The sequence below is a fragment of the Cydia splendana genome, chromosome 6 (genome assembly GCF_910591565.1).
Source record: "Cydia splendana chromosome 6, ilCydSple1.2, whole genome shotgun sequence".
In the NCBI taxonomy this organism is placed as follows: domain Eukaryota; kingdom Metazoa; phylum Arthropoda; class Insecta; order Lepidoptera; family Tortricidae; genus Cydia; species Cydia splendana.
Window position 1 is genome coordinate 6,138,947 of NC_085965.1, and position 25,042 is coordinate 6,163,988.

General features: G+C 40.7%; 1 pseudogene; it reads left to right on the top strand.

The window, feature by feature from the left end:
- The window catches only part of LOC134791328 (serine/threonine-protein kinase ATR-like), a 46,981-nt pseudogene that overhangs the window by 8,453 nt on the left and 13,486 nt on the right, over positions 1–25,042 (top strand).

The window sequence follows — 25,042 nt, forward strand, 5'->3', positions numbered from 1 at the left end:
GCACCAGAGCATGCGCCGTAACGTCAGAACCCTGTTCCTGTTCCTACCATACGTGTTGTTGCACGCCGTCATGGCCAACAACAACACGCAGTACATACAGGAGGAGATACTGGCTGTTATAGGTACGATATAAACACTTGTGATTCCTTGCTTATGCCACCGTGCACCAGAGCATGCGCCGTGACGTCAGAACCCTGTTCCTGTTCCTACCATACGTGTTGTTGCACGCCGTCATGGCCAACAACAACACGCAGTACATACAGGAGGAGATACTGGCTGTTATAGGTACGATATAAACACTTGTGAGTCCTTGCTTATGCCACCGTGCACCAGAGCATGCGCCGTGACGTCAGACCCCTGTTCCTGTTCCTACCATACGTGTTGTTGCACGCCGTCATGGCCAACAACAACACGCAGTACATACAGGAGGAGATACTGGCTGTTATAGGTACGATATAAACACTTTTGATTCCTTGCTTATGCCACCGTGCACCAGAGCATGCGCCGTGACGTCAGACCCCTGTTCCTGTTCCTACCATACGTGTTGTTGCACGCCGTCATGGCCAACAACAACACGCAGTACATACAGGAGGAGATACTGGCTGTTATAGGTACGATATAAACACTTGTGATTCCTTGCTTATGCCACCGTGCACCAGAGCATGCGCCGTGACGTCAGAACTCAGTTCCTGTTTCTACTGTAGGTACCTACGTATTGCACGCGGTCATGTCCAACAACAACACGCAGTACATACAGGAGGAAATACTGGTTGCAGGTAGTTCCGCCTTATTTATAACGACCACAATTAAATACATAATAGCTTTTTATTATAATACAGATTGCCTTTAGATTGACAAAATCTCAGTTTGAATAACATTGGTAACGGAAAGTTCAAAATTCCCGATATAATCTGTCATGTAGGTATAGGCGTGTACGCTAATTTCTATATAAAATAACTTTTTCTTGCTACACGTTCAGATACTGTGAACACAATACCTACGGTTTTATTTGTTAAAACAGGTTTTCTTTTACAACAAACACTAATGGAAATATGACAAATGTTTTTGATCAGATACAGTTTTCAGGGTCCGAGAGCGCTAGAACCGAAAGCGGGATATCAGATGGAAACCGATATAAAATGCTTCGAGACGTACGCTTGACACCTAACATTAATACCGTTCAAGCAGAGGAAGGCAACCAGGTAAGCCTACACTAAGTATATTTTTAGATACTCCTAACTTAGTTCTGCAGGTCTAGGGTTCTAGAGTAAATTCAAATTTCCACACCACAAGCATACTTTACATGCACATGATACAAACTGATCCCGCAGATCAAACCGTGGACACAGCGGGTAATACTTATGTATGGAACCTTAAGTTTACTCTATTAAGATCTGTGAAAATTGTCGATAAACATAATGATAAAGATGTATTCTAATTTCAGAGCAAATGTAGTAAAACTATCTATACCCTGCTGGACTTCTTGAATAGATGGATGTTGGAATGGTGCCATTCAAAACAGCGGCCTTTGGAGAATGAGAATTACAAGTAATGTTATTTACAATATTGAAATTCTTTGTAAAAGCTTGTGTTTTACGATCGATTAATGTTTCAAACAGCCCATCTGTCCATTATCACTGGGTTTAGCCCAGTGACAATCATTTATAGAAAACGCCAAACGAAACTTTAATTATATACCTATGTAGGTAAATGATCACGTGACTTTTCGTCGCGTTTGTCATCCCGTTACTTTGTACTTTTCGATTGGCGTTTGTTAATAAAAGATTGCTATCTTGGCTATGGTCCCTGATTTATCTAAAAAGTTTTAAATTTTAGGGCGATATCAATGTTCATGGACAAATTCGACAAGCTTCTAATAGCTCGCGGCAACTTCGCTTGCGGCGAACTAGAGCGCGCCCTGCAATACCTAGAACTATACATGGGAGAGAAGAAACACAATATGCAGGAACAACTGCCGCTGCTGGCCGAGATATACGCGCTGCTGGATGAACCGGACTCGGTCGCTGGTAAGATATTAATCATTCAAGGATATTTTATTCATATTCGTATATTCATAAAAAATCATATTACATGTCGTTTTTCATAATTACATTAAAAATAAAAATAAAACAAAAATTAACAATTAAAATAAAATTAGCATAATAAATATTTCACCGTGAGTTCACCACATTAACTCTTACCTTATTATATTGTCATTTTTGGACGGTTAGCCCAGTGTTCATTCAGTACTATCGAAGTTATTCTGATTATGGAGGCAGGAGGTAGATAGAAGACCTTATCCGCAGCTACTATCCTAGTATACCGCCCGAGTGTAGGTTGACGAAGCCCAATACTTTCAACGTGCGAAGTACAGTAGGCATTAGTGTGTAGTGAAAACATAGTTGTTTTTGATAATGACTTTTTTATAACTGTAAATTTTCAGGCATATTATCCATCAAGAGGTCAGAACCATCTCTGAACGAGCTAATACTGACGCAAGTGGTGACAGGCCGGTTGCAGGATGCAGCTCTTTGCTACGAACGACTGGCGCAAGAGGGCCAACTAGATAGGCACAGTTTGCGGGTACTTGTTTTCTATTGGAAGTTTAATTATTGTTTTAAGTGTTTTTAAGTATTTACTTGTATTTGGTAATTAAAGTGCGTGTCACTGTGACACATACTTTACACTTTTGTAAACCAACACTATACGTTCGTCGAGGTTACAGATCATCTATGTGCCAAATATTATCAATCACGACTTTAATCTCATCCTAAACCCTGTCTTTTTAGGGCATGGTAGACTGCTACCTAGGTCTAGACCAGCCTTTCACAGCGTACCGCTTGCTAAGCGAGCACGAGGCCGAAGGTTCTGCCGCAGAGTTAGCCGCAGAACCACTGTGGAGGCTCGGCCGGTTCGAGCAGCTAGACGAGTTGATAAACAAGCCACTGGTAAGACATAGGACCTAGGTCTAGACCAGCCATTCACAGCATACCGCTTGCTAAGCGAGCACGAGGCCGAAGGTTCTGCCGCAGAGTTAGCCGCAGAGTCACTGTGGAGGCTCGGCCGGTTCGAGCAGCTAGACGAGTTGATAAACAAGCCACTGGTAAGACATAGGACCTAGGTATACTAAGACCAGTTCACAGTGTATTAATTAAGTGAGCACAATAAAGGGTCTGCTGTAGTTACCTCCGAACCACTACGTGGGCTCGGCCGGTTCAGTAGATAAGCAGACAGACGGTTGTGCAGCTAAAGTCATGTGAAAAGCACATGTTATTTGACTTAGATTCGTTTACCAAAATAATGTATGTCCGACTGATCAAAGGTTTAACGATCCCACCCACCGCTTAACGATCTTAGGGGCGACTTCCATAAACTGCTCCAATGTTGAAGATTTTTCATAAGTGCTCCTCTAAATTAAATCTTGTTATACCAAGGACTCATCTTAGATTAGTAAATATCTCGTCGCTTGACACATCTATGTGTAGGGGAACCCCATGACATCGCACATAGGGCCACGGGGGTTTATTAGGCTTCCCTTCTGCTACTTGCACTAACTTACAATCCTAGTTAAGCAATAATTTATTGTTCCAGCCAAGTTCCCGAGAAAACTGGGGAGTCCTAATGGGCCGCATTCTCCTCTCGTACCGAAATCAAGACAACACTCTTTTGCACCTCTCGTGCAAAAACGCCACAGCCAAGCTATTAGCGCAAATGGATGGAGAGGCGAAGGGGGAAAGTGCTTTAAGGAGTGGATATCAAAGCGTGCTGGGCTTGCATGTTATTACTGAGGCGGGGCATGTAGAAGAAGTCTTGCAAAGGTAGGATTATGTCATCTTTAGTTCTAGGAAACTACGACAAAACTGCCATAGCCAAGCTATTGACTCATATGGATGGACAGGCGAAGGGAGAAAGTGCTTTAAGGAGTGGATATCAAAGCGTGCTGGGCTTGCATGTTATTATTGAGGCGGGGCATGTAGAAGAAGTCTTGCAAAGGTAGGATTATGTCATCTTTAGTTCTAGGAAACTACGACAAATTTGCCATAGCCAAGCTATTGGCTCATACGAATGGAGAGGCGAAAGGAGAAAGTGCTTTAAGGAGTGGATATCAAAGCGTGCTGGGCTTGCATGTTATTACTGAGTCGGAAGTCTTGCAAAGGTAGGATTATGTCATCTTTAGTTCTAGAAAACTACGACAAAACTGCCATAGCCAAGCTATTAGCGCAAATGGATGGGGAGGCGAAGGGAGAAAGTGCTTTAAGGAGTGGATATCAAAGCGTGCTGGGCTTGCATGTTATTACTGAGTCGGAAGTCTTGCAAAGGTAGGATTATGTCATCTATAGTTCTAGAAAACTACGACAAAACTGCCATAGCCAAGCTATTAGCGCAAATGGATGGGGAGGCGAAGGGAGAAAGTGCTTTAAGGAGTGGATATCAAAGCGTGCTGGGCTTGCATGTTATTACTGAGTCGGAAGTCTTGCAAAGGTAGGATTATGTCATCTTTAGTTCTAGAAAACTACGACAAAACTGCCATAGCCAAGCTATTAGCGCAAATGGATGGGGAGGCGAAGGGAGAAAGTGCTTTAAGGAGTGGATATCAAAGCGTGCTGGGCTTGCATGTTATTACTGAGTCGGAAGTCTTGCAAAGGTAGGATTATGTCATCTTTAGTTCTAGAAAACTACGACAAAACTGCCATAGCCAAGCTATTAGCGCAAATGGATGGGGAGGCGAAGGGAGAAAGTGCTTTAAGGAGTGGATATCAAAGCGTGCTGGGCTTGCATGTTATTACTGAGTCGGAAGTCTTGCAAAGGTAGGATTATGTCATCTTTAGTTCTAGAAAACTACGACAAAACTGCCATAGCCAAGCTATTAGCGCAAATGGATGGGGAGGCGAAGGGAGAAAGTGCTTTAAGGAGTGGATATCAAAGCGTGCTGGGCTTGCATGTTATTACTGAGTCGGAAGTCTTGCAAAGGTAGGATTATGTCATCTTTAGTTCTAGAAAACTACGACAAAACTGCCATAGCCAAGCTATTAGCGCAAATGGATGGGGAGGCGAAGGGAGAAAGTGCTTTAAGGAGTGGATATCAAAGCGTGCTGGGCTTGCATGTTATTACTGAGGCGAGACATGTTGAAGAAGTCTTGCAAGGGTACCAAATTTGTAATGCTAAGTTGTACTAGTTACGCCTACACCGCGCGTTTGAATTTTTGCACTTTATGAGTAGGAGAGAGAGGGAGATCACTTGTCGATCGCCGCCGTATGAGATCATATCGTGGACGGGCCGTTAAGCTCTGTTTTCCTAGGATAGCGGTGCCGTTATATAGCTGCCGTCTCCATACAAGATATTACGGCTAAATATGGATGAGTATTTTGTATGGAGACGGCCGCTATATAACGGCACCGCTATCCTAGGAAACCAGAGCTTAACAGTTGAATTAAATTGGCACTCATTACAGTAATAACATATAAGGTAAACGAACTAGTGCTCGACATGCTAATGCCCAATAGATGACACCTCTATTGACAATGGCTTAAGTCTCAAGACGACACGTACTGGGACCGCGTCGAGCGCGAGCGGAGCTGCGGGCCCGTCTAGTACTAGTATAAAAAGCAGACAGTATGTTTCTTTATACCTATGCTTCACTGAAAAACTGACTCTTATCAAACTCACATGAGTTTGATAAGAGTCAGTTTGTCAGTAAAGCATAGGAATGTATGTACTTTGCCTTGTTTTTAACATAATTACCTAACCAAACTTTCTTTTCAGACTAAAATCCCTAAACGATGGGGACAGACAGGCCGCTGACGTATTAAACAAGTTGTTAGACGAGTGGCGCCGACGCCTCTCCGTAGTACAGTCGGACGTCCGGACCGTGGAGCCTTTGTTGAGGCTTCGGCGGATATTGCTGCAACAGACACAGGTATAAATCTAGGCTACTCAATCTACGGTCAAGGATACATAGGTACTAGCCCGGCATTTTAAGCTCTGTGAGTAAGGACTCATAAAGCTTAAAATGCCTGTAAAATTTTGTCTCTTTAGGTATAACAATCACAAAATTATATTTGACGGAATTTTAATCTTGACATCATTTTATGAACGCCTAACGCTATTATTAGGTCCCACTTTGCTCATGGTTAATGGTCCTGCCACTGTCATATTATTGGCGAAAACACTCATCAAATAAATCAACCGCGACCAGGCGTGGCTCACTCCGCGATTTCGTCGCTTCGCTACAAGTACATGCAAGCCTCACCAATTTTGGTGTCTAGCCATATGGCTGCCGCTACTATTAGTTGCCGCGCACCGCAATGGACGCCTGCTCGCGCTTGCGCCACCTGGCGGTCATATTTGTCGTAATAGACGCGTTTTGGTAGAGAGTGAACCTTCAGTACCTAGTACTATTATTTATTCTGTGCCGCGTGCCATTTATTAAAGAAACTATTAATATTAAAATAACCTTGTATGTTTGTAGGAGTTATTGGAGCCAACACACCCAACGACGGCGGGCATCTTCAAAGCTTGCATAGGCGACCTGTGGCTGCAAAGCGCGAATCAGCAAGAAAAGCAGGAATATTTCAACAGGTACTTAATAATTATTAACGATTATACGAGTAGTATTAAAATAAACTATAAAGGTTTCCGGTGTTTCATCAACATCGATTCATCCATTTGATTTTTCATAGTTTCGCTGTTCTGTGACAAAATATGGATCTACACTGAAAAAACTATCTTACTAAAACGTGCATCCACGAAGTGGTAATTATTGTATAAACCTGTAAACTATTTAATGTATGAGCGTGTCAACAACACCATCTCGCCTGTAAATATTTTTTCTCCACACTGTTTTTTTTTGCAGTCATACATGTACATACTGAATGGAAAGCTGGCAACCCGAGCCAAGTAAACATTCCATACATGAGCTCCGTCAATTTATATTATCTAAAGTACGTATAAAACTCGATAAACAAGAAGAAATCGTGTGGGAGGAGTGCTCTGCGGTACCTACCATGGAATTAAAGTGTCAAACATTCCAACTGGTGCGCACTGGACACTGAACAGAACGGTGAGAAGATTCATTTAACCGTTAATTCACTGTTTTTAAATCACAAGTACTTCCTCACACCACAATTCACCAAATAAATAACGGTACTGCTAACAGCTGATTGGAGTTACAACTGGCACTGACAGCGTGCCGATCTGACAGGCACCTCGAGTGTTACCATATCAAAATAGCGCAAAGCTGCGTTCAAGTTACTGTTGCGTTTACGAAGATAGCTGTTAGACCGTAACTTGTTTAACGCCCACTTACTTATAACAAAAATCCCAAAATGATCTGTGCTGAGTGTAAGAGGAAAATCGAGCGGGGGGAATTATTGAGTTGTTCCCTCTGTCAAACATCCTATCACTTCGCATGCTTTAACTTTACGACAGCGTTTGTTAGAGAACATGGCAATGAACTGAAAAACAACTGGAAATGTCCCCCGTGCGCAGCTACTGCCCGCAGACCTCGTGATGACAACACACCCGTGTCTCCAGCATGGTTGAGACCACCGCCGATAAATGACGCAAATATGTCCTTAGATGACAGTAGTGCCTCCTGCCTAGGCGAAACCAGTTTAGAGAACTTGTCAACAATATTAACCAGTCACAATAAGAATAATCAGATAAATAACCGAGATAGTCTAGCACCTAATATAACTGATCAACACGGTGTATCTGGAACCAGACCACAAATAAATTTCCTTTCTGAAACCATCCTCACCGAACTAAGAAGCTTTCGCTCTGACATCACCTCAAAGCTTGAACAGCATGATCAAAAGTTTACTATCCTCTTTGATAATATAAAAACAAACGTTAATGATTTATACCAAAAATATAACGCTCTAAAAACGGATATTGATGTCATTAGAGAAGATACTATTTACACTAAAGCCCAGGCAGACAGCATACTGCATACAACTACTAGCCATACACAAAGTATTGAAGACACCCATGGAAAGATCGCGCACTTGGATAATGAGATAGCAGTGCTAAAGGACCGCATGAGCAAGCTGGAAACTAAGCATTCATGTTCCTACTCAAATATTGTAAAATCCAAGGGCAATATTGTCAACATCGTGTCACCAGATGGCCCCGACAACCCTACTCCAGTAATCCAGGAATCTTCTTTAATACCTCATGAAAACCATGAGCATGACGCTAAAGACAGCGTTAAACCCGCCAGCAAGTCTAAAACTCAAGTAATAGAATCTATCGAAATGAAGAAGCATAATCGCAGTTACCATCGTCGCTCTGTAATCCGTGCTACAGGAGATGTGGACTCCGACCTGAAAATCATGGAACCCTTGAAACACATACATGCCTGGAACTTCCATCCAGATACAACCGAGCAGAATGTCTTGGCGTACCTGAATAAAAAGCGACCTTGTAACTCTTACAGCGTTAAGAAGCCTGACCAGTTGCATACTCGTCATACCTGCTTCATAGTATCTGTGCCACATGCAGACTTTGATTTTTTCATGACTCCGGATAATTGGCCTAAAGACACTATAATACAAGAATGGTATGCGCATAAGCCGAAAAAAACCAGTCGCAGGACAACGTTTTTTCGTTCCGAAAATACCAAAACCACGGAAAGTTAATTTGTTTTATCAAAACGTAAGAGGCTTAAAAGGCAAACTATCTGTTGTCAAAAATACGCTTATCACATTCCACAGTGACATAATTGCACTGACAGAATCAAGGCTGGATGATACAGTCCACGACTCTGAACTGTTTCCTCCTGACTACACTGTGCTGCGAACCGATCGCCCCGGGCGCGGCGGCGGAGGCGTGTTGTTAGCCGCGCGCTCGCCCTTTAAGCTCCAGCCGCTGGATTGTGGCGCGGAACCGGAAGATGAAATCGTTTGTGCTCGAGTTATGATAAATCACCTTCGTTTCATTGTCTGTGTAGTCTATCTTGCACCCAACATTCAACAATCTCGGTACTACTCTGTATTTAACTGTTTAGAACGTGTTACCTCTGAACATTCTTTACCAATAATCATTCTGGGCGATTTTAATTTGTACTCTACTACACCTGTCACACGTAAGGATTTTGAGCTACTATTAACATATTGTAATTTATGCCAAAATAATAGTGTTTTAAATAGCCTAGATCGCCTGTTAGATCTTGTCCTGACTAATCAAGCTGTAAAAGAAGTGTCGGTTACGGAAGCTGTCGCTGGACTTGTATCCTCGGAGAAACACCATTTACCTCTTGATGTAACCATATTATGCAGCACTTTATTTACTAATGTGACGACCAGCTCAAATAGTGATAATACCGATGCGTCGAGCTTGCAGCGCAATTATAGAAAAGCAAACTTTCCCCTGCTCTATTATAGGTTATCTAACACTGATTGGTCCCCATTGACTACTTGTACTACCGTTGATGAATGTGTTAAAAGTTTTTACTTAATATTGGATGCAATCATTTCAGAATGTGTCCCACTAAAAAAGATCGCAAAAAATAGAAAAACCTACCCCGATTGGTTCACTAGTGAACTAATCCAACTAAATGAATTAAAAAACCAACACCACAAAATTTATAAACAAACAGGAAACCAGCTCCATTACGCATTCTTTTCATACTACAGGAAGCTAGTATTGTCCAAGTCTGAAGAATGCCAGAAATCGTTTCTTGAAGCCCTCCAATCAAATATAGTAAAGGACCCATCCTCATTCTGGTCATTTGTTAAACGAAATAGGATGTCTAACCAACCAGCAACTTTTGTAAACTTGTCCCCTAAAGAAGTTGCCGATTCATTTGCCGACTTTTTCAGAAATGTCTATCTACAGACACCTCCGACCCTAGATGTATCTGTCGCACAAGCGTCCGCAACTGCACGCGGTATCCAAGAAACCCATCGCCATGTAACTATTGATAACATTAGTGAGGATGATGTCCGTAAAGCAATAGCACGCTTACGCTCTAAACACACGCAAGGTCCTGATGAGATTCCTCAGTATATAGTCAAGGACTGTCGAGAAGTATTCGTGCAGCCTTTACGAGTAATTCTTAACCTTGCCCTAGACTCGAAGACATTTCCCTCGGCCTGGAAAATAACAAAAGTACTGCCGATACACAAGACTGGTTCAAAAACGGACATTCAAAACTACAGGCCAATTGCGGTGTTATCCATATTCGGGAAAATTTTTGAAAGTATCCTCTGCTCACACATAAATCGGCAGCTCGAAGGCTGGTTCTGTGATGAGCAGCATGGGTTCTTATCAAAGCGTTCGACCTCATCGAACCTTATAAACGCAACAACCATAATTGCCAATAGCCTAGATAATAAAAAACAGGTCGATGTTGCCTATTTTGACTATCGAAAAGCCTTTGACACAGTAAATAACGACATACTACTTGGGAAAATGGCTTTAGCTGGTTTTTCCTGTCAGCTCTTATCCTTCTTAGCCTCTTACTTATCAGGGAGGCAACAGTATGTGCAATATGGCCAATCTAGGTCAAATCTGTACCCAGTACACTCAGGAATTGGTCAAGGTAGTAACCTGGGTCCTCTCCTTTTTCTGGTCTTAGTTAATGACCTGCCAGCAAATATTAGGCATTCCACTTGCTTAATGTTTGCTGATGACCTAAAATTAGTCAAACCGGTTGGAGACCACGACGATTGTCTAAAGTTGCAACAAGACATTGACAGTGTCTGTGCTTGGAGTGTCCAAAACAAATTGTCTCTAAACGTAGGGAAATGTTCGGTCATGTCATACACCCGTGCTCGACATCCTCAAAAATGTTATTACAGGATCGGAAATAATTCTCTGCAGCAAGTTGCATCAGTTCGTGATCTTGGCACAATATTCGATCAACAGCTCACATTCAATGACCACATTGTCAGCGCCTGTAAGGTTGCAAGAAAATGCCTAGGTTTCGTAATCCGCCAATCAAAATCTTTCAGTACACAGAATGCACTTAGAATACTGTACAACGCGTATGTACGAAGCCGACTTGAGACGAATGCGATAATTTGGAGTCCCCATGAACAACACTACACACTTATGTTGGAGAGGGTCCAGAAATCGTTCATTCGTCATCTATATAATAAAACTTATGGTTACTATCCATACATGTACCCTAGTCTATATATTCTCGGAATGGTTAACTACACCACCCTCGAGGCCAGAAGAAATGTGGCACTCGTAAGATATTTTTATCTCCTAATCCGTGGCCAAATACATAACCCTCAGTTGCTAGCACTTGTACCGTTTCGAGTACCTGTCCACAGCAGTATTCAGCTGCGCCCTCGTCGCCGCGCGCTGTTTGCAGTCCCGGCGGCGCGGACCCGGACATTATCCCACTCACCGCTGCACCACGCATTGTCTCTCCTGAACGATATATTGGACAGCGACAGCGAACTTGACATATTCCAATGCACGGAACCTAGTTTTTTGTCAGTTAGTAGCCGATACCTGGAGTCAATAGCGACGCCGAGCTCAATTAATGTATAGTTAGCACTTAAGTAAAATCTTACTCTCAATGTTTATATAATGTCACTCCTTTTAACATGTGTAGCTTGACTGTAAATGTTAATTTAAGGAATAAATAAATAATAATAAAAATGCCGAAGAATACCGGCCAGAAGAGTTGTTTATAGAGAAATCCAAAATGTACTGGGCTCGCGGCCAGCACGAGCACGCCTTTACGACGCTCAGGAGAGGGTTGGAAGATGCGTATCCACAGCTGGACAAACTTACTAGTGAGCAGAGGTAGAGATATAGATTACATTCTCATCGATATATTGTTAATTATAACAATTTACCATGCCACAGGCGGACCTGCTAGAGGGGGTATTCTTTTTATAATTAGGTTTTTATTTTTTATTTTATAGGTAATTTCCTTTATTTTAGTATTAATTTTAATTTCTTTGTAGTTTTAGTTTATTTTAATAAGTTATTTTATATTCAATATGTTACACAGTATAAGTATAGGTAACGTTACAATGTTCGATTTGTCTTCTTAGTTCTGTTAATTAAAATTTTAAGTAATTTTATTTATATAATTTGGATTATGTATACAGGTATATCGTCAGGTGACAAGCAAAACTCACTAATTACCACCACAAGTTCATAGCCATAGTGAACCATATTAGTACTGAAAGAAGGTCGAACTTTGTTTAATTTTTTTTTAGGAATTAGTGACTTTTGCTTGTCACCTGACGATATGCACATTTATATACTAGACAAATACTAGTATTTAAAAAAAATTACTTGTAATAATTGTTATCAATTTTCATTTTCATTCATTTTCATTTTCGAAGTAATGTCTGTTCATATGCAGAAAAGTTACGTTTTTATATATTAATTTAAGTAAATGAATGTAGGAACTAGGAAAGACCTTAGTATCAAATTTACAATCAAAAACCCAGGCCCATTACCAGAGTGTATAAAGTAACAGTGGACCGACACTTTTGATGTTGGGTAAATGCCCACAGCACAGCGTACAAGAACACGGTAGGGTTGTCACAGATTTTTACACAACTGCCCAAAAAACTGCACATTTCAAATAAGACAAACTAGCCCCTTAAGTAGTACCGAGCTACTAACAATGGCGATGTATTCACTATGCAGCTCGGGAGCGCGCATGATTTGCATGACCGGGGTGACCTGGACTACATTTTCTACAGACTTCCAAAAATGAGTAGGAAGGTACAAAAAATGTGCGTGGTGGGGTGAAACTTTTTTTAAATGTCTTATTTGTTTCAGAAAAACATGTGCCAAAGCAAAGCTGCTCATAGCTAAGTATAATGACGAAACTACGAACGTTGATGTAGACGTCAATATCGGGTATTACAAAGAAGCCGTCGATGTGTTCAAACAGTGGGAAAAGAGCTTGGTAAACAATTTATACTAGTGGCTCTGTGAGCTGTAGACCTCGCGAGCAGAGCTTGAAATAACATGGTGCTAAGACCTTTAAATACACCGTGTTTTTTTTGATTTCCGTTAATTTCAAGGGTGCATTCCTGAGCTTAAATCAAGTAACTTTCTCAAAGACACCGATGTTCTAATTAAGTCCATTTCGGAGATAATCCATAATTTATTTTTTTACTATAAGGCCTCTACAAGCGTGTACACTTGCCTTAGGGCCGGCTTACATATTGATTAGTGTTTAGAATGAGTTCATACATTTGCTACTAAACTTAAGTACAATCTCGGTCGATTGATGTACGAAATGACATTGATATGTCACAGATTTCAATTGTTTGGTTGAGTTAAATGTAATGCCCGTGTTACAACAACGCTATATGCTACTTTTAATTACTTTTTAAACAAAAAAAAAACAAAAAAGAAAACAAAAAAAAAATTTTTTTTTTTAAATTAACTATGCCATTTAGTTCTTATAAACGTACTTAACTATACCCCGAAGTTAACGGAATTCAATAAAAACACGGTGTATAGTAAATTAAAGAAAAACAATACGAAATTAATGTGTAAAAAAATACAAAAAGTTATAATATCCCAGCATACAATTACTGGGGATCGAACCCAGACCCTCTGTGCAAACAGAAAAAGCGAACGTTTACAAACTGAGCCAAATAGTTCTTAGATGGGTTAGCGAAATTTAGCTACTCCTTCTCAAATTAAAATTAGTTAAAATTAAATATCTCAATACCTCCGAAACCAGCGAAATAAATTTTCTGAATTTTTGGCCATTTAATCTATAAACATATCTCAAAAAGAAAACACTCGTATGGTACCGATACCACTATTTGTTTAGGCGCGAGCTATCACGACTCCGCCATTTTAAAAAAATTCAAAAAACCGGACGGACAAAAAAATTTTATTTAGACATAGAATCCAGTCACAAAATTTCACGAGATTCGGTTAAGAATTGCGACCTGTAGAGAACATCCGGACATACAAAAGCAAAATGCTCCAGTCGAAACGTAGACCTTCGCTACGCTCCGGTCAACTAATTTTGGATTTATTAATATTTTGATATGAATACGATTAATTATTGATACTCTAACGATAGGTAATTTGCACCTCAGTAAAGCGGATAAAATAAACGCGTAAATAAAGATTCTTGGATGTAGGTACTTAGAGCTTATAAAAATACTGGATGTTGCACGTAGAATTAGTATGTATTTGAGCACTAACTAGGTATTTGCCGTCACTTTCGTTACTTTCAATAGTAAGTGACGTATTTGAAGGTCATATTTTTGGCCATACATTTTGGATGCATATTCAACATTCAGTTTTAAACAAACTTGGCATGTAAAAAATCCATGGCCAAAATGTAAAATAATCTGATGGAAAATCCTTTGTTTCTCCAGGTTTGTTTAGGCGCGTACTACGAGAAAGTAAGCGAGACGCCAGGCAGCGGCAGCCCCAACTGGTCTCGGAAGTTATACGCGCTCAACAGCTACGGGAAAGCGCTTCAGTACGGCCACAAGTATCTGTACCAGAGTATGCCTAGGATGCTGTCTATATGGTAAATACACTGACTTATTAGTACCTACTAGGGTTTGCAATCCGGATCCGAAATGTATGAAATTATCCGGATCTGAATCCGGATCCGCGGATATTCCCATACATTTCGGATCCGTCGTGCAAACCCTAGTACCTACCAATAATAAAAACGTTAGTGTTTATCACTGATTCATACTAGTTTGTATCTTGTATCACAGAATAAATAATATTACTAGGTATAGAAGGTTCACTCTCTAAAAAAACGCGTCTATCACGACAGATATGACCGCTAGGAGGTGCAAGCGCAAGCAGGCCCCAATTTCACATCGGTGACAGGTGCGACAATTGTAAAATCACTGTTGCTGACGTCACAGGCATCCATGGGCTACGGTTACCACTTACCATCGGGCGGGCCGTATTCCTGTTTGCCACCATCATTGTATTATTAAAAAAAACTTTATCATATCGGAAAAAAACAGATATTTCTCTTGCGAAGTTTCTGACAATTGTCAAGATTTAGAAGAATTGTAGGTAATTCTTGACAGGTAATGAGTTATATGTCGGAATTTCGTGACAATTGTCGTGTTTCTTGTGACAATTGTCATAAACTTAGCAAGAGAAATATCTGTTTTTTTCCGATATTATAAAGTTTTTTTTTAATTATATAATGATGGTGGCAAACAGGAATACGGCCCGCCCGATGGTAAGCGGTAACCGGCCCATGGATGCCTGTGACGTCAGCAACAGTGATGTTTTACAATTGTCGCACCTGTCACCGTGGTGAAATTGGGGCCTGGCGTCCGTTCCGTAGCGGTGCGTTGCGCGGCAACTAATAGTACTGCCATAGGGCTAGACACCAAAATTGGGCCGCATGTACTTGTAGTGACGCGACGAAATCGCGGAGTGAGCCACGTACGCCTGCTTGTATTTATGTATGGCATCTTAAAGTAGATATCACTTTTGCTACAATTTATTTATTTATTTAACATTTTAAATCAGGCAACAAGGTATTACAAATACCTTACAGACTAACATATATATGAATTTTTATACACTTAAAAAACTAAACACTATTTAGGCGACAAAACGGCGTGGCTCCGTTAAATCGACTGGTCTTGTGTCGGATTCAGCAGTTTGCCCCGGAACTTCGGTCGGAACTACACTGCTACTATATCTAAACCCACAATAACTAACTCAACTATAACTAAACTGTTCTCATTTCACAGGTTGGACGTAGAAGTGACGTCATCAGACACGAGCATCCACTCAGTGTTGGCGCAGATGACGGAGGTCATCAAGACGTACTCGGAGAGACTGCCCCTTTACTTGTATCTGACTGCCTTCTCGCAAATTGTGTCGAGGATTTGCCATCCTGTGAAAGAAGTAAGCTATTTGTATAATGAGTTGATTATATCACTTCCTATTGCCTTGCCACTTAGTGCAAAAGATAAGATTGATGAAGTAGGTGAGTGATGGTTAGAGTCTGTGCGGAAAGAGAAGAGTCGTGAAATGTATGGGATACGATACTACTTGTTGGACTCTCGCAAACCGTTTGAGCAAGTGGTAGACCTATAATTTTACTCCTTTCTTACCTTATGATGCACAAGAAAGGCATATGCCGTCATTTTGGCATTCCTTCATAATTAAAAACATTTTTGTGTTATTATTACAACTATAAAGTAAAGTTTTTTTTTTAGCCTATTTGAGTGTCCCACTGCTGGGCAAAGGCCTCTCCCCTTAATATAGTTGTTATTAGTTTGTTTTTTTTTCACTTCACAAATTCAAAGAAAAAAATAAACTACTAAAATAAACTAAAATTAGACAATTCGGGATATTGTACTTCTAGAAATTACTACAACATAGTCCATTATTTTAACCGCAATGTGGTCTCGTGCTTGTTGGTTCACAGTAAATTTCAAAAATTGCTATTTGTCCTGTATTTTCGTACATTTGTATTGTAGTTAGAAGTAAAAATTCAATCAACATTTTTTTCCAGGTATACCTCCAACTAAAAGCAATAATCGTAAAGCTAATAATCGCGTACCCGCAACACACCCTCTGGATGATGATGTCGGTGATCAAATCCGCGTATCCCCAGCGCATCAAGCGCTGCAGCGACGTGTTCACCGACCCGAGACTCAAGGAGCCGCACATGCTCAAGCTGCTCAACGACTTCACTCAGCTGGCCGAGAAGCTGATCGAGCTGTGTAACAAACCTATAGTCGGCAGTGGATCGGTAACATTCTTTAGATTAGTAAATAGTGACAGAGATAGCACTACACACACTCTTGATGATGTCGGTGATCAAATCCGCATATCCCCAGCGCATCAAGCGCTGCAGCGACATGTTCACCGACCCGAGGCTCAAGGAGCCGCACATGCTCAAGCTGCTCAACGACTTCACTCAGCTGGCCGAGAAGCTGATCGAGCTGTGTAACAAACCTATAGTCGGCAGTGGATCGGTAACATTCTTTAGATTAGTAAATAGTGACAGAGATAGCACTACACACACTCTTGATGATGTCGGTGATCAAATCCGCATATCCCCAGCGCATCAAGCGCTGCAGCGACGTGTTCACCGACCCGAGACTCAAGGAGCCGCACATGCTCAAGCTGCTCAACGGCTTCACTCAGCTGGCCGAGAAGCTGATCGAGCTGTGTAACAAACCTATAGTTGGCAGTGGACCGGTATCATTCTTTAGATAATAGTAAACAGAGATAGCACTACACACCCTCTGGATGATGATGTCGGTGATCAAATCTGCATATCTCCAACGCATCAAGTGGCAAGTTGCCAGTGGATCGGTAACATTCTTCTTTAGATGTCTCTAGTTACCCATCACAGGAGCTCTGAGCAATCATAGGGGAATCCTCCCACTCCCCCGCGCTTTTAGTCAGGTCCCTGACATAAAAGTAATTTCGAATGTATGGCGGCTTTGGTCCTGTGATTTAGTTGCCAACTTGCCAGTTCACTGTATAAGGCAACGGTTGTGTTCACTGACTACACTGCACTGCACTTCCTACCTTTTGTAATGAAACACTTTCTTGACAACTTAATACTCATTTATTCCGAAACCAAATTACTATATACGTGGCTGTGGAAAAATCTTAATAGCGTGAAGTAGCCGACAGAACAGCGACATCTACTGTGAAATTGGGCAACTATAAAAACTAAACATTACTACATTCAACATTATCGGCCCCCAAGGACGACTAGTCCTTCATAAAGATCCATGTAAACAAAACAAAACAAGAATAGTGAAGTGAAAATGTACACGAATCAATAGTAAAAGGTTAAATTACACAGTGAAACTCAAATAGAGCTATTCCTCAAAACTAAAAACACATTAAACTTCTTAACAGATAGTTAAGAATCCAGAGGTAGAGGGCAAATTTTAGCAATGGGCCTACGAAAAGTACCATTCTTTAATTTCAACGTAACCACTCGTGTTAAACCATCTCTACCAGGATGCTTATCTATTATACGACCTAACAACCACTTTCCGGGAGGGAGTCTTTCATCCTTGACCAAAACTACTGTTCCAATATCAGGATCAGGATTAGTAGCGGTCCATTTATACCGGTTTTGTAATGTTGTTAAATACTCAGAACTCCAACGAGTCCAAAGCGATTGCAACATCCTTTGGAGCAATTGCCAACGATCCAAACGGGATACTGGCACAGTTGTGAGACTTTCTTCCGGAACAGTGATAGGAGCTTCGCCTATAAGAAAATGTCCCGGTGTAATTGGAGAAGCATCATCAACCGAGTTACTGATGGGAGTTAACGGTCGAGAATTTACACAAGACTCCACTTGAGTCAAAAGTGTGGAATACTCTTCGAACGTGAGAAGAGTCTGTCCGATCACACGCTTAAGGTGAGACTTGATCGATTTCACACCGGCTTCCCAGAGTCCACCAAAATGTGGTGAGCCAGGAGGAATAAAGTGCCATGTAGTTTGGTCATTTGCCAACATCTCAGATATTTCTCCAACTACTTCTGAGTTCCTATTCCTAAACATAGTGTCAAGCTCTTTAGAGGCTCCAACGAAGTTGGTACCACAGTCGCTCCACAGATCACTACAATGACCGCGTCTAGAAGTGAAACGACGAAAAGCGGCAATAAAAGCAGCCGTGGACAAGTCACTCACAAGTTCTAGATGAATGGCCTTGGTCACGGTGCACACAAACAAAGCAATATAGGCTTTACAAGTGCGTTGACATCTACCAGGGTACAATTTTAACTGGACTGGACCAGCGAAATCCACTCCACTTTTACGGAAGGGCTTATCTGGCGTTACACGACAAGCAGGTAACTGACCCATCAATTGATTGATCGGTGTTGCAGACTGTTTGAAACAAGGGATGCATTTATGAACAACTTTCCTAACTAAATTCTTAGCACCGATTATCCAATATTTGCAACGAATTCCATTCAGAGTCAGTTGAGGACCTCCGTGCAAACAATGAATATGAGCATCATTCACAATCAAAACAGCTAAATTATATTTCGAGGTTAAAACGACAGGTGATTTTGTGTCAAAGTGTACATTTGCATTACGTATACGTCCTGTAACTCGAATAATGCCATTTTCATCTATAAACGGGGTAAGTGGGGTCAAAACATCAGATTTCGGAAGCCTTTGGCCTTTTCTCAGCATTTGTAACTCTTCCTGAAACCAAAACTCCTGAGAGAGTCGAATGCAAACCTTTGTGGCATATCTCAATTCGGTAACTGTAAGATGCTGAGGAAAAGTCTCAGGAACTGTCTGATTAAGTTTTGCATCAATGTGTGCTTTACACAGCTTTACAAATCGCAATATGTACGCTGTAACGCGAATCAATTTTGTCAGAGTAGAGTATCTAGCCAAATAGGTAAGTCGATCATCACTCTCATTCGATACACCAGCTTTAAGTGCTACTATCTTACTATCATTTCCTTTCGAATTTTCTTTGGCTTCTAGTTGTGTTGTTGGTATGTCGAGAGAGAGCGAGCGACATCTATCAAAATCATTCGTTTGGTGAAGTAAAGTTAGTCCGCGCCACCACAACTCGCAGTCTTTAAACAGATCGGGACGAATGCCACGCGACGCAACGTCTGCAGGGTTTTCTGCCGATTTAATGTGGTGCCACCGGCCACTACTTACATTATTAACAATCTCAGTGACTCTATTAGCTACGTACGTTTTCCAAGTGCTAGGGTTTCTTCGAAGCCACGCTAAAACAATCATTGAATCTGTCCACGCAAAGACAGATTCCTCAGGCAAACGAAGACTGTGCTGAACATCTTTGAGTAACTTCGAGAGCAGTACCGCGCCACACAGTTCCAATCGTGGAACGGAAACTTGTTTTATAGGTGCCACTTTTTTTTAGCAATGACTAGTGACACGTGGATTCCGTGGGGCGTGAGAACTCGCAAATAAACAACAGCAGCGTAAGCTAAACAAGAGGCATCACTGAACCCGTGAATTTCCACTCTTTCCTTGCCGTCGCATTGTGTGTGAACCCAACGATCTAAATACAAGGTCGGCATGTGACAGAGCTGGTCTCTGTAGCTTGACCACTCTGTGGCAAGTTCGAGAGGAAGTTCATCAGTCCAACCAATACCACTCAACCAAAGTTTTTGCAAAAACATTTTTGCAGTGATAATCACTGGCCCTAAAAAACCTAAAGGGTCATATGATTTCGCAATGTCCGACAGTACTGACGTTTTGGTGAAGCGTTCTGTGGGTTCTAAAATATCTACCTTAAGTTCGAAGACATCGTGATGTGAGTTCCATTTGATACCTAAAGCTTTGATGGTATCATCAAGCTTGATCTCGACACTTGGTTGATTTGTTTTTTGTGCGCTAGGTATATTCTTCAAGACGTCAGGACTGTTGGATGCCCATTTGTGCATTTCAAATTTACCATTAGCCATAGCTTGTGTGATACGACTCTGTAACTTAGTAGCTTGTTCCACGTCATTCGCACCTGTGAGTAAGTCATCCATATAAAAGTCATTACTTATGACTTCAACTAAGTCTGGGAATCCCTCTTTTTCATCTTGTGCAAGCTGCTTCAGAGTGCGAATAGCGAGGAACGGAGCACATGACGTACCATATGTCACAGTTAACAAACGTTTCTCGACGATTTCATCTTGTGGAGATGAGCGCCACAGTATGCGCTGATAGTCAACATCTTCTTTAGCGACGAGTATTTGGCGATACATTTGCTTTACGTCAGCAAGCAGACAAATCTTGTGGGTACGCCAACGAATAATGAGATCTCGTAAGTCTTGCAATAGTGATGGTCCGATGAGTAATTCGTCGTTCAAAGATGAGCCATTTGACGGCTGTGCAGTGCCATCAAAGACCACACGAAGCTTTGTTGTGCTGCTGGATTCTCTTATCACAGCGTGGTGTGGGAGATGGTAGACTTTGTGAGTTGGCTTATGTTGCGGGTCTACATCTTCTAAATGATTCAGCTTCTGATATTGATCTATGAAGTCTGCATAATCCTTCTGAAATTTAGGCTTATTCGCGAATCTCTTCTCCATGTGCATTAGTCTCTGTTGTGCGATTTGTCGAGAATCGCCTAAGTTCCTATCGTGGTCATCTTTAAACGGTAAGCGTACGACGTAACGACCATCTTCTTGTCTGGTGTGAGTTTCTTTATAGTGCTCTTCACATTGTGTCTCGAGATGTGTCATCGGTTTCTCATGAGGCTTGTACTCTTCAGTCTCCCAGAATTTGCGTAAGAGTTGATCTACCTCGATAAGTGCGTGGTATGCTACGATATTGTGAGGTGGCAGATCACTTCGTGATTTCGACGCTCCAGAGACAAACCATCCGAGTTTCGAGTTTTGTGCTATAAGCTTGTCATCATTATATTTGTGTAGTCCGTCTAGCAAAATAAATGCATAGACCTCGGCGCCCAGTAGAACATCAATTGGTCCCGGCGATTGCATGTGAGGGTCTGCTAGTTGCAATTGGGACAGGGCAGGCCATTGTGAGATGTCAAACTCCTTTGAAGGTAACCAACTATTAATCTTCGAGAGTACGTGAGCGTCAACTTGCATTACATAGTGAGTGTCTATCGGTGAGTAAATATCTAAGTTAACGACGTGTCGTGGCAGTGAAGCTTGATTTTCAAGACCGGTGATATTAGCTGGCTGGAAAGTCTTCTTCAGTCGCAGCAATTGCACTGCAGACTCCGTAATGAAGGTGCCTTCTGAGCCTTGGTCAATAAGGGCTCTAAGTTGTACGAGAGAACCACTGCTATCCTTCAAATATATCTGTGCCGTGGCCAATATCACTTTCTTGCCTTTTTGTGAAACCTTCAGACTTGTGAGTTCCTTAATTTGTGTGTCTTCAGGTTCTGTGGGTGTCTCCATAGTGACTGTATTCGCAGTTATACTCTGGTAGTGCAAAAGCGTATGGTGTTTGCGATTACAGGTTTTACATGTTGTGGCTTGTGTACAATTCCGTATGGAATGTCCTTTGACAAGGCAATTGAAGCATAAGTTGTTGTTCTTTACAAATTCTTTACGTTGATCTATGTTGAGTTGTGCAAATTCAGTGCAGTGACAGATGTAGTGACTTTTCTTACAATATGTGCATTCCGTATCAACTTCAGCGGTGAAAGATCTCACATTCTTTATTTTAGGTGCAGTAGCTAGTTGTAATGTGGTCTCTTTCTTATCTTTCTTCTGTGTCGCTTGTACCATTTCCATCGCTCTGAATCGTCCCTCTAAGTATGATGTGAGCTTCTTATAAGTGGGTAACTCTATAGAAGAACCAAGTGATTGCTCCCAAGCTTTGTGAGTTTCACTATCTAACTTGGATACTACAATATGCACGATGATCGAATCCCAAGTAGTTGTGTCAATCTTCAAATTCGCTAGACTACTGAGACACTGGTTTGTAGTATCAAGAAGATCCTTGAGGCCTTTAGAGCATTCGTACGTGAGTTTCTTCTGATTGAGCAGGCGATTCAGTATGGTATTCGCTATCACTCTATCATTGCTGTAGCGGCAGACTAAGGCGTTCCAAGCCTTTGCATAGTTGGCAACTGTGAGTTCGAAATGACGGACGACTTGTTCTGCTTCACCCTTCAAGCTTGACCTCAAATAATGATGCTTGTGTATGTCACTCAGACCCGGCTCATTGTGTACCATAGAGATAAACAAATCCTTGAAGTGCATCCATTCTTGGTAATCACCGGAAAACGAAGGAAGGTTTATCGGCGGGAGTTTACTCTTTGTGACAACTTGAGGTTGTGATGCATGAGGCACTTGAGGTGAGGCACCTTCTTGAATTGTGACAGATTCCGTCAGTTCTAACAAACTAGTCTTGAACTCCATATAGAAATCTTCGACATCATTGTAGAGCGCTTTCAGTTCCTTTTTCTCATCTACGCTTACTGAAGACTTTAAAATTTCTCGGTGCTCAGTAAGGAATTGATTCCAGTATTCTTCAAGCGACTCTATGCGTATTTTCAAATAACTTGCTGTATAACGCGTTGACGAAGTTTTCTTGTGATTGGTGAGAAGTCTTTTAATCTGACTAAAAAGTTCTTCTTGTGATGCTATGTTAGCCATTTTGTTTATAATTTGCTAAGTGAATGACAGATTTCAAAGTCTATTTTGTTCTATGTTTATTTTTGAACCATTGATATAGAATAAGAACTGGATACCCAATCAGTCGCAAAAAATGGCCCCGCAAAAGTAACGTTAAAACAGATCACGCGTTACTTTTTCGTTTAGTCTTGTATGGACCGCTCAAATGTGAAGTTGTCAACAATGTCGTTAAAATATGCAAAAATAACAATGATAAAACAAGGAAAAAGCATGGAATGTATTTCTTTCGGTTAGTGCTTTGGATAGCATTACATAATTTATGTAATCTGGTGGTAATTTCATGGTTTTGAATAAATTATTTTGTACTCCAAAGAAGGGATGTGAAGGAACAAAAATCTAATGAGTCGATGTGAGGTTAATACTTTTTTATTTTTATATGGAATTAGTAACATATAATATTATGTTTAAATTCAAGATTTCCAAGAAAACCTATGCGACGTGCAGAGTGGACTGCTATTATAGCAAGAGATAGGGGTGATGCAGTTTTAAACAAAGGCAAAACGGCACTTGTGTGTTCAGCCCATTTCCTTGTTTCCGACATATACACGACCAATAAGGTCATCGACTAACTGTAAATGCTAAACCTGTCTGAACACAGTGACAACCACAGGATTTTTTGATAAAGACCATAACCAATCAGTACCAGTAGCGACCTAAATGTCCCCGTGCACTATATTGAAAAGAACTAAAGCGCGAAGAGTATTATGTAGATCTAAAATACACAGTTATTTAATAAGTTGAATTTATTTCAAGGAAAATAGTATTTAAAGACGAATGCTTACTTATTAAAAATAAATTTGTTTTATGATAACTTACAAGGGTTGTTACCATGAATTAATTTTATTTGAACTCCCGATCAAATTAAAGAACCCCGTACCAAAAGTATGGAAAATGTGGTTTCAGTTAAATATTCTGAGATTTTGATATAATATAGATTTTAACGTCCTGAACAAAAGTCTTTATGGGGGCTACCACTGTTGCCGAGTCCCTTTCAGAGTTACGACTGATTTTATACCCTCAAGGAAATCGACTCTAGTACCAATTCGCACCTTGTAACAGTGACAGTAATATGACACCTCCAGCGTCTTTTTCAAGTGCAAAATAAATATTAAAAAAAATATATATATTTTACGGAGTTCTTATTACAACGACATACAAATCATTGGAACATATTTTTGTGTGGAACATATTACTGTAAAAATATGGGTGCATTTTAATGCACCCATATTTTTACAATAGACTGTACCAGACAAAACAAACTATTAATAACGGATAAAATTAAAGAAAAATTGTGTTACTCGTTAAATCTTATCTACATATATTTACATATTTTCATAGATACACATGTACACTTTTAAACTCGGTTTATTGAGGGTTCATTTCTGTTCGCACAGTCAAGTATGTGGTTTAAGAAATAGTAACGTGGGCTTCAATTCTAAAAGTAGTAGCCCGGAAATGTCCAAGTGTCCAACACAACATCAAGATGATGCGGGTACATAAATGTTAAATTCAATGAAGACGTTTGTTCTTGCATTGAGGTTCAACCGGGGATGGTTTTCTGGTGAGTTTCAAATCATGCAAGTATTGCTCCACCTTTGCCTCAGAACATTTAAAACAATACAATCATCGCGACGCAGCTCCTCCAACTCTGTATTTAGCAATCGGTCACAGTTAATACATACACGGGACTCATTGTTAAACTCAGCCGGGATGTTGTTCATACTTTCTCGGTATGAAATCGCCATCTGAATTTTTTCGTCGTTATTTTCCGGTATCCGCCGCAAAGCACGAGGAACATAGGCATTATTGCAGACAAACCAATGTCCTCTAACTAATAGTAACGCCATTCTACTTTACTCTTACCTATTTGTAAATCTTACATCTAAACCTTACTTAAATATTCTTATTCGGTATATATTCACATTATTATCAATAAATATTATGTTATTTATTAAT